The sequence below is a fragment of the Bombus fervidus genome, unplaced genomic scaffold (assembly GCF_041682495.2).
Source record: "Bombus fervidus isolate BK054 unplaced genomic scaffold, iyBomFerv1 scaffold0024, whole genome shotgun sequence".
NCBI classification, from domain to species: domain Eukaryota; kingdom Metazoa; phylum Arthropoda; class Insecta; order Hymenoptera; family Apidae; genus Bombus; species Bombus fervidus.
The window spans coordinates 736,726-745,116 of NW_027212587.1; the positions used below are offsets into that span (position 1 = coordinate 736,726).

At 38.9% G+C, this 8,391-nt stretch overlaps 1 non-coding gene across 1 annotated transcript; it reads right to left on the reverse strand.

The window, feature by feature from the left end:
* Positions 1–3,777: 3,777 nt before the first annotated feature.
* On the reverse strand, positions 3,778–3,969 carry LOC139996992 (U2 spliceosomal RNA). The gene has a single exon (XR_011802479.1). It is a non-coding gene; the product is annotated as a U2 spliceosomal RNA (small nuclear RNA).
* Positions 3,970–8,391: the final 4,422 nt, after the last annotated feature.

Consider the following 8,391-nt stretch of genomic DNA (forward strand, 5'->3'; position numbering starts at 1 on the left):
AATATTATTAAAAATTATTAAATTTAATTAAATGTTGGTTTGACAACATTGAACACTCTTTATTTTTTATCAGCTTCATTCTAGAATATAAGGATTCACAGCTATGAAATATGTCAAAAATTATTCAACAAGCCGCTAGCTTTAATTTTGGATATTTTTATTCTGGTAGAAGTTTACGAAATTCCAAAGGGGAAGCACTTGGTTTGTGAAGTAATTGTAGAATTTGATCTTCTTACATGTCTATTAGGCCCATTTCAACATTAGCCATTTTAGAAACTGCCATAGAAGATATTGGAAATCCATCTTCAGGAATTTATATCGCAAAGGGATTGATGATACTGGGTTCCAAACCTGTTGCTAAAATGTTGATGTAATCCTAATTTCCCCAAATTTTCATCTTTATTTTTAAACTGCAATTTAAGGCAAGGAAAATGATTAAAAGTTTCTTTTTTCTTATTTCAAATCATTTTTCCTTCTTAAAAAGTATTTTAAGAAAGATAAAAAATATTTTTTTATCAAAGTATGATAGCGTTTGTGATAGATAATGAATGATCTTGTCCTTTCTTTGCAACGCTATATCTAATATCCTTAAATGTTCCATATCTTTTCATTTACTTATACTCTCATCTTATTCTTCTGGTCTGCAAGTATAACTCTTATAGCTTTTAATGGTGTTCTGTTTTTATTTCTTTAATATATTCCACTTCATTTATCACTTTTAATTTATCTTCATCCCTTTGTGTTCATCTATCTTATTTTGTACTTTCATGTTTTCTTCTTTTTTATATCCATTTTGTTTCCTTATCTCCTATTATTTTTCTCTAGTTTAACGTTTTGCATTAGGTGTAACTAAATATATTATTTGCGTTTCTTATCTTCTTTAATTTGTCTTTCATATTTCTCATTTCCCTAAACATATCTATTTTTTTCAGGATTTCAAATTTCATGCCTTTATTCCCTGTGTTGACAACTATATTTTTTTTTATTTATACTTGTTGTTATCTATTCTTTGTCTTTTGTTGCCGTTTTGCTGTCTGCGATATGTTTTTGTAATTTTCCTCTTGTGTTTCTTTCCTCTGCCATTTTAGTTATAATTGTCTATTTTCTTGAACTTTCTTTGTTCTATTGTAGTTTCCTATTATCTGTTTTATCTTTTTCTGGTTTTTTATTTAATTCACTGTCACAATTTCTAGCTTCTTACAACATTTTATTGTATTGTCTGGTTTTTCTTTTATTACATTCTATATGTGGGATTCAGCCAACTGTGGAAATTGACAACTGTATGTGAAAAGTAATGAAATAATTCTGGAAATCAATGTTTCTGAAATTTTCTTTCAGATATTACTTTTTATGCTACATTTAAGTATAACTGTGAAATAAATTTTCATTTTTCTATCCTTATTTTGGATTATGAATTACATTAATAATTTCCAGCATAATAATAATAGAAGGAAATGTCACTTTGGTATATAAATTATGGAAAATGATTATTTTTTATATTTATATGCACATTAGGGGAAGTTGAAGTTGAAAAATAGATTATTCGAATCAACATTTTTAATGGAAAATTTGAGAAATTAAAAATTAAAAAATCAATTATTATAATTATTAGAATATTTATCAACATTGGATTCTGAAAGTCTGTTGTGTATATGTTCATTGCTTTTCAATCGTTTATAATATGTATAATGTTTCTTTGGAATAGTTTGAGTTTCATAAATTTTATGTAAATCTTCAACTTTTAAAGTGATATGTGTTTAAAATGATTATATGTTGTTGGAATGGCGATGCCCTCTCTTCTTTTTTTGACATTGACTTTATCAGTTGACTAAAGAAATATCAGTTGACTAAAACCTCTTACATTGTACTCCTTAAAAGATTCATTTTTCTCATAGCAAAACCAGCAAATATTTTACATTGAGATCTTAGGTATTTAAAAATTAACATTAAACCTGACCATGGAAAGTTTTTAGAGGTCTTAGTAGTTTGAGCCCATCCTTTTGTATCATATACTAGAATATTTCTTGATTTTCTCTTAATTCTGGCATGAACTGAGTCACATTCAAAATTCATTTGTATTGCGTCAGATTTGTGGTTCCGGTAAAACCGAACAGCAAAGCATTGCACATTCGTAAATCAAACTAAGAGTATAACGTCGTTCTTATGTAACATAGATATTCTATGTTATTTTGACATAAAATTAAGATCAAAAAGGGGCATTCAATACATACTTTAAGCCAAACAAAAAAGAATTCAAATTTTAAACAAAAAATCAAATTTTCATATTTTCGCTCCTGGCATAAAGGGGACGATATTCATTTTTTTAATTACATAGGGTGTACCACCTAACATTATCACCTGAAATATCTCACTTCTTTTTGACAATATCAAAAAATTCTTCAGGAACAAGTTGAATGGATTTGAAGTGAATATAATCTGACTTGACCAGTTTTTCCATAGGTGAAGGCATAGAGGACATATGGAGGTCACCGATATTTCTTTAAATATATTTTTTTATTATATATTTTTAAATATATTATTGGATTCAGCTAAGCATTATCTGTAAAAAAAGTATTAACCTCTTTGTGGTGAAAAACTATTAATTCAACTGATATTTTAACTGATAATTTAGCGTATAAGAGATAAAGAAAAAACGCAAAAAATTTGCCGATTGCCATTTTGAGGATACAGCAGGACTTACTTTCAAGCTTTTTCAAAATATCGAATTCTATTAGAAGTGATTTGAATTTTGACAGTCTTAAAATCCATCGTTTAAAAACTAAAACTTGTTTCGAAACTGAGAATCGAATGCTCATTGCTACTGGCTGCTCGAACTGACCTAGTTAGGCTGTGTAACAAGACTTGTTGGCGCAGAGAGACATTTTGGCCGATTCTTTAACACAGCGTCATAAAGTGCATCATGCAATATGTAAAAAATTAAAAATATATTCTGCATAAAAATAAAATATTTGCACAAAATACTACACATTTGATTGAAATTGTTTGTTTATTACTTACTTAACACTTAGCCAAGAGCGAGCTATACGCTTCTCACCGCACTGGACAAACCAACCTATACGCTGTCCATCGTGCATTTTTCCAAGTAACAAGGACTAATATTCACTATTTGCAAAACAAAGAAGTCTAAAAATTATTTAAGTGGTCAATTATACTTTGCGGTAATGATTTTGTTTAACGATTTCACATGTTGTTTATACAAAACATCAAATTAAAAGTATAAAGAATATAGGTAAAATCAAAGACATTAAAGATGACTAAAGATAAATAACACGATTTGAACGCGAAATTAAAAATTCATAATGCATTTTAAATATTTTTTTACAGTGTGGTATCGTTCGATTATAACTTTATTTAGTCATAATTGATAGTGTAACTTTTTAATAAATTTTAAATTTTGAATTGGTGTATTTTATTATATACTGTACTTTATAAAATCAGAAAAGTGTCGCAATTAATTTGGAACAATTGTAAGTAAACAATAGCTGATAATATAAATAACTAATAAACAACAACAAAAAAAAAAGAAAACACGTTGCTAAAGTCAAAGAGGGAGTCCTCCGTTCGATCACGCAGCGATGTTCTTCACAGATGGGTGAAATCATCGTTCCGTTGGCTAAGTGTTAATTAACTACAATTTATATTAAACAATATTCATGTCCAAATAAAGTCACAGTGATATAGTATTTATTTATCACCAATTTCAAAATAATGTTGATAATAAATTTAACAAATCGTGTATATTATGTTTATAATATGTATTATCGAGCCAATCCTAGCGGCACTGCAAGGCTAGGTTGACTCATGACAGAGGTGGAGCAAGCTCCTATCCTCCGTCTGCTTCCAAAAATCAGTTTAATATTCTGACTTCCCAATGGGAAGTGTATCAGATATTAAGCTGATAAGAACAGATACTATACTTTGATCTTAGCCATAAGGCCGAGAAGCGATAACAAATTGAACTTTGTCTACGAATAGAACATCCCAATGTCCTAAACTTACCAGCGAGAAACAGCATCTTGAAAAAGCCACCTAGCGGTGATATCTCCAAATACCCTTAGTTACAGTAGCGGACAAAAGTTTAAGACGATGATTTGTAAACCGGATTACAAACATCTTATAAGCATATTGTTCTTCTATTCGGTTTATCTCTTTGGAATAACATAGCTGTATGTTTGATCTTCGTAGCCTCAAACCGTCAGTTGTTAAATACAAACAATGTAGGAGTTACAACAGTTAGTTATCGCTTAGCACTTGTAAACGGTAGACATTAGTTTAAGACGATCTGTGTAAAACGTGTGTATGACTACAGTGTTTGAACATTTTGATTCTGGAATGTCAAAATCATTGTTTAGTGTACCTTTTACTGTTTAAAATTCATTTAGGTAGGAACAGACTATGGGTAAATCAAAGAATTTACTTGAAAACGAAAGGGAACAAATCGTAAGGCTGCGGAAGCAAAGTAAAACCTTCACCGAAATAATAAATATAGTGAACAGGCCAGAAACGGCTTATAAGAAAGCTTGGTATAAATTTTTAAAGGCTGGCATGTATTGCGATCAACCGAAAAACGGAGCAACAGAACCTTTGTAGTAAAAATAAAGGACGTACATTCTGAAGTACTTGCTAACTCGTCAAAATTCTAAACTCAGCATGGAAAATAAATTAAAAATTTACAAAACCAAAATTTATAAAACCAATTTGGAATGCGTTACGTAAATAAACTAGAGTCGCTACAATCGAAAATACTCAGAACAATAGTCAACCTTCATGGCATGTCAGAAATGGAGATATACGTAAAGACCTAAAAATATCAACGGGGAAAAAAGACATCGGCAAGTACGCAAAATGATACAAGGAAAGAATGGCAATGCATCCAAACCAGCTAGTTGCTGGAATGAGCAAAACTCTCATACAAATAAGACTAAAGAGAAAACACCTGACTGACCTCACTAAAGAAGTAAAATAGACAAACTCGAAGATGATATCTTGCCGGGGGGAGCCATTCACATATTAATTAGTGATAAAGCTAGAAAAATTTACGGAATGTCCAGCCTGACAAATTGTAAAGTACAAATTAAATAAAAAAAAAGACGTATAGAATTCTAATTGTTTCTGTAAAATCGTCCATCATCACCATCGATATTAAATTCGAGGTTGTTACCATGGGAAAATTCGAGGGGTGTCAAACTATTAAGTTTCAAATTTTATGAAGGCGTCAGGGACATTGACAGGTCGAACAGATAATTTTTTTTTGTAAACTTCTAAATTGTCTTCCGCTTTTTCCAAAAAGATTATTTGAGTTGCAGTCTTTTTAAAATACAAATACAATATCGTGAAATATATCTGTGGCGGTACTCGACAGCAAAAATACTACCACTCGACACTAACTAGTAGTCGAACGACGGCAGCGCAGTGGTTAGCGCCTTACGTTAACAATCGTTCGGAACCCGGGTTTCAAATCCCGGCGACCGGAGGTCCGATTTTTCTTCCACGCATCTAAATTAGAAGAAAAATACAGTAGTCAGTACGCCAGCAGCGACATCTATACAATAGCAGCATCAGCAACTACACTATCACGGCCTATTCACCCTCATATCCAATTTTTTTTTCTTTTTTTTCTCTCCGAGATTACGAGAACGCTATTTACATAATTTAATATGTAATAAAATGTGAAGCCTCGAATGCTTGTTGCAGTCGCTTACTCGCCTTCGTCACCATGGATTCTGTATAGAGTAAGCAAAAGCACTTGAGGATGCAATAAATTAAGCTCCTTTCTATACTATGTCATAGACCAAGGCTAGCAGGTTTCAACAGTTTTGCAAGTGTTATTCTGTGCAAAATGTTGAAAAAAAGAGTAGACTCACGTCTAGACCTTACAAGGATGCCGTAAAGTAACAATGTCATTTGTATTTATACAGCATCAGTCTGTGTCGTAGGGTCATAGTGTCATGGGGAGCATGAGGCGGGTGTCACGGATCAAATTTTTGTTTAGCACATGCTACGCCAGATGCTATGGCCCTTGCGAGATTCCTCATAGTCTGGGCGTTAAGGACTACCCATTGTTAACGCTAACCCTCAACAGGCCTAAGGAGACACCGTAAACCGAATCTGTTCTGTTTCATTTCTTTTCACATAAACATTTTCGGTTAACAGATGGTCCGCATATTTATTGCACGCTCTTGACTATTACGGAGAAAGCGGGTGTCTGGCGAGATAACAAACTTTTCCCATGAACAAGGATGCCCATATCTGGTTTTCTTTATCATTCATTAGCCAATGGGCATCGCGGATCATTACCCTCACTTTTCTACCGAAAAGTGTGGACGACGAATCCGCGTTCTGAATTCAAAAGGGCACACCCACACCGAGCTTTCTTCCCTGATGGTACGAGCCAGGACCAAACAGTTCTTCTTCCGATCTTTTTGTAGCAAAACCTAACTGTGAAAAATAAACTTGACTTCAGACCGAATCTTGTGTTTTTCACTTTAAAAATTACGTGACACGGGCATGGGTTTTCGGGCCGTAGGACCACGTCCCGGGAAACCCCGATAGATCTGATGCTCTCTTACAGTCGGCTGGCAGCTGGTCGGTGCCTCTGGCGCCCGTCAATTTTGCCGATCCGATGCGGAGAGTTTCGGAGAAGTTGGTGGGCCCATGACTGTCAAGACCACTCACCTCACCTTCTTGTGGGGCTCCCCGTTACCCTGCTCCGGCTTTGACCGGGGCAGGGTGCGAAAGAGTGAGTGGCACCAGGACGGACTTTGTTGACGACCGCGGCGACAACAAATTATATATTACTATGGATTGCGACCACAAAAGAAAAATGGTTTTCGGTGCAGGGGAGGGATACCCCAGTACCGGCGCAGCGGTAGGTAGACAAGTGGGCTCACCTGCGTCGTCATCTCACGACCACGGCCGTTCGGGGGTGGACCGCCAGGCCCCCGGATGTGTTTTCACGTCTGGCGGGGCGGGATGCAGTAGTACGGAGATTCACAAGGAACCTCCGAGAAGAATGACAAGAGCATCGCGGAGAACCACGGGCGGAACGGACGGCGTCTTCCTCGCACCGGCCGCGGTAACGGGCCTCGCGCCGGCAAGTGCGCTACGTACGCGGATGAGGTCCGATGACGAGGATTCGGTCGCCTCTTTCGCGTCGCGATCATCCCTGGGATCGACTGTCTCCGGGGGGAAGAGAAGGCGCATTATGACGCTGACCCCTGAAATCTCTGTGGATTTGGCACTGGATATGCGGATGAGCTCGGCGGCCGACGTGAGCGCCGAGTTCACCAGGCAGGTGTCAAAGACCTTGCGGGTGGCGGCGGTATCGTCGAACCTGAAGGGAGCAAGCATTAAGGACCTAAAGGACGCGGCGACCTACGTCGCCGCCGCATGGAGGGAGCTTAACCTGCAGAGGGCTGAGGTGGTCCACAGCGGTAGCTCCACGGCCGCCAGGCTCGCGGAAGCAAGGCTGACCGTGTTGGAGGAGGAAAACGCGGCCTTGCGTAAAGAGATAACGAGGCTGGCCGCTCGCACCCACGAGTGCCTACGGTGCAACGGTCGGGCTATTGAGTCCGGCCACCCTCCGCGGGAGGGTAAACAAGAAGGCGCGCGTCTGGACGCCCTAGAGAAAAAGATGAACGAACTCGGTCCCTCCATCATGAGGGCCATCGAGGAACGGTTCGGGGGCCAAAGACCGCGGAGCCCCGAACCTCGGCGCAAGGCGGACCAACCCGCTGCCCCACGCTTCACCCAAGCCACAATGCTCCCGAGGGAGCAGGAGGGTGGCGAATGGAGGGTGGTGGAAAGACGGCCGCGGAAGAAAAGGGCCGCAAGGAAGGAGGAGAAAAAAGAGGGAATGCCTGCTGCTCCTTCGTCAAGACTAACGGGCGCACGGAAGACGGGCGCCGCACTAGTGACTAAGAAAGGAACGGCGCAGGCGACGAAAACGGCTGCGCTCCCCCGCGCACCGCGTACGTCCGCGGTGACGTTGACTATCAACGAGGAGGTTAAGACATCGTACGCTGATGTTCTCGCGACGGCGCGACAGAAGGTCCCGCTTGCGGAGATCGGCGTCGAGTCCCTCGGAATGAGGAAATCGATTACCGGGGGTATAATTATCCGGCTCCCCGGCGACAGAGACAGAGGAAAGGCGTCGCGATTGGCGACGCGTCTGGCCGAGGTGCTGGCCCCAAACAGGACGGCGGAGTTGAGGGTGGCCGGGATAGATATCTCGGTCGCTAAGGAGGAGCTGCGGCAGGCGCTGGCCTCAGCGGCGGGATGCGGCAGCGCGGAGGTGCAGGTCGGAGAGATCCGTACCACCAGATACGGCCTTGGGACTGCATGGGTAAGGTGCCCAGTCACCGGAGCCCG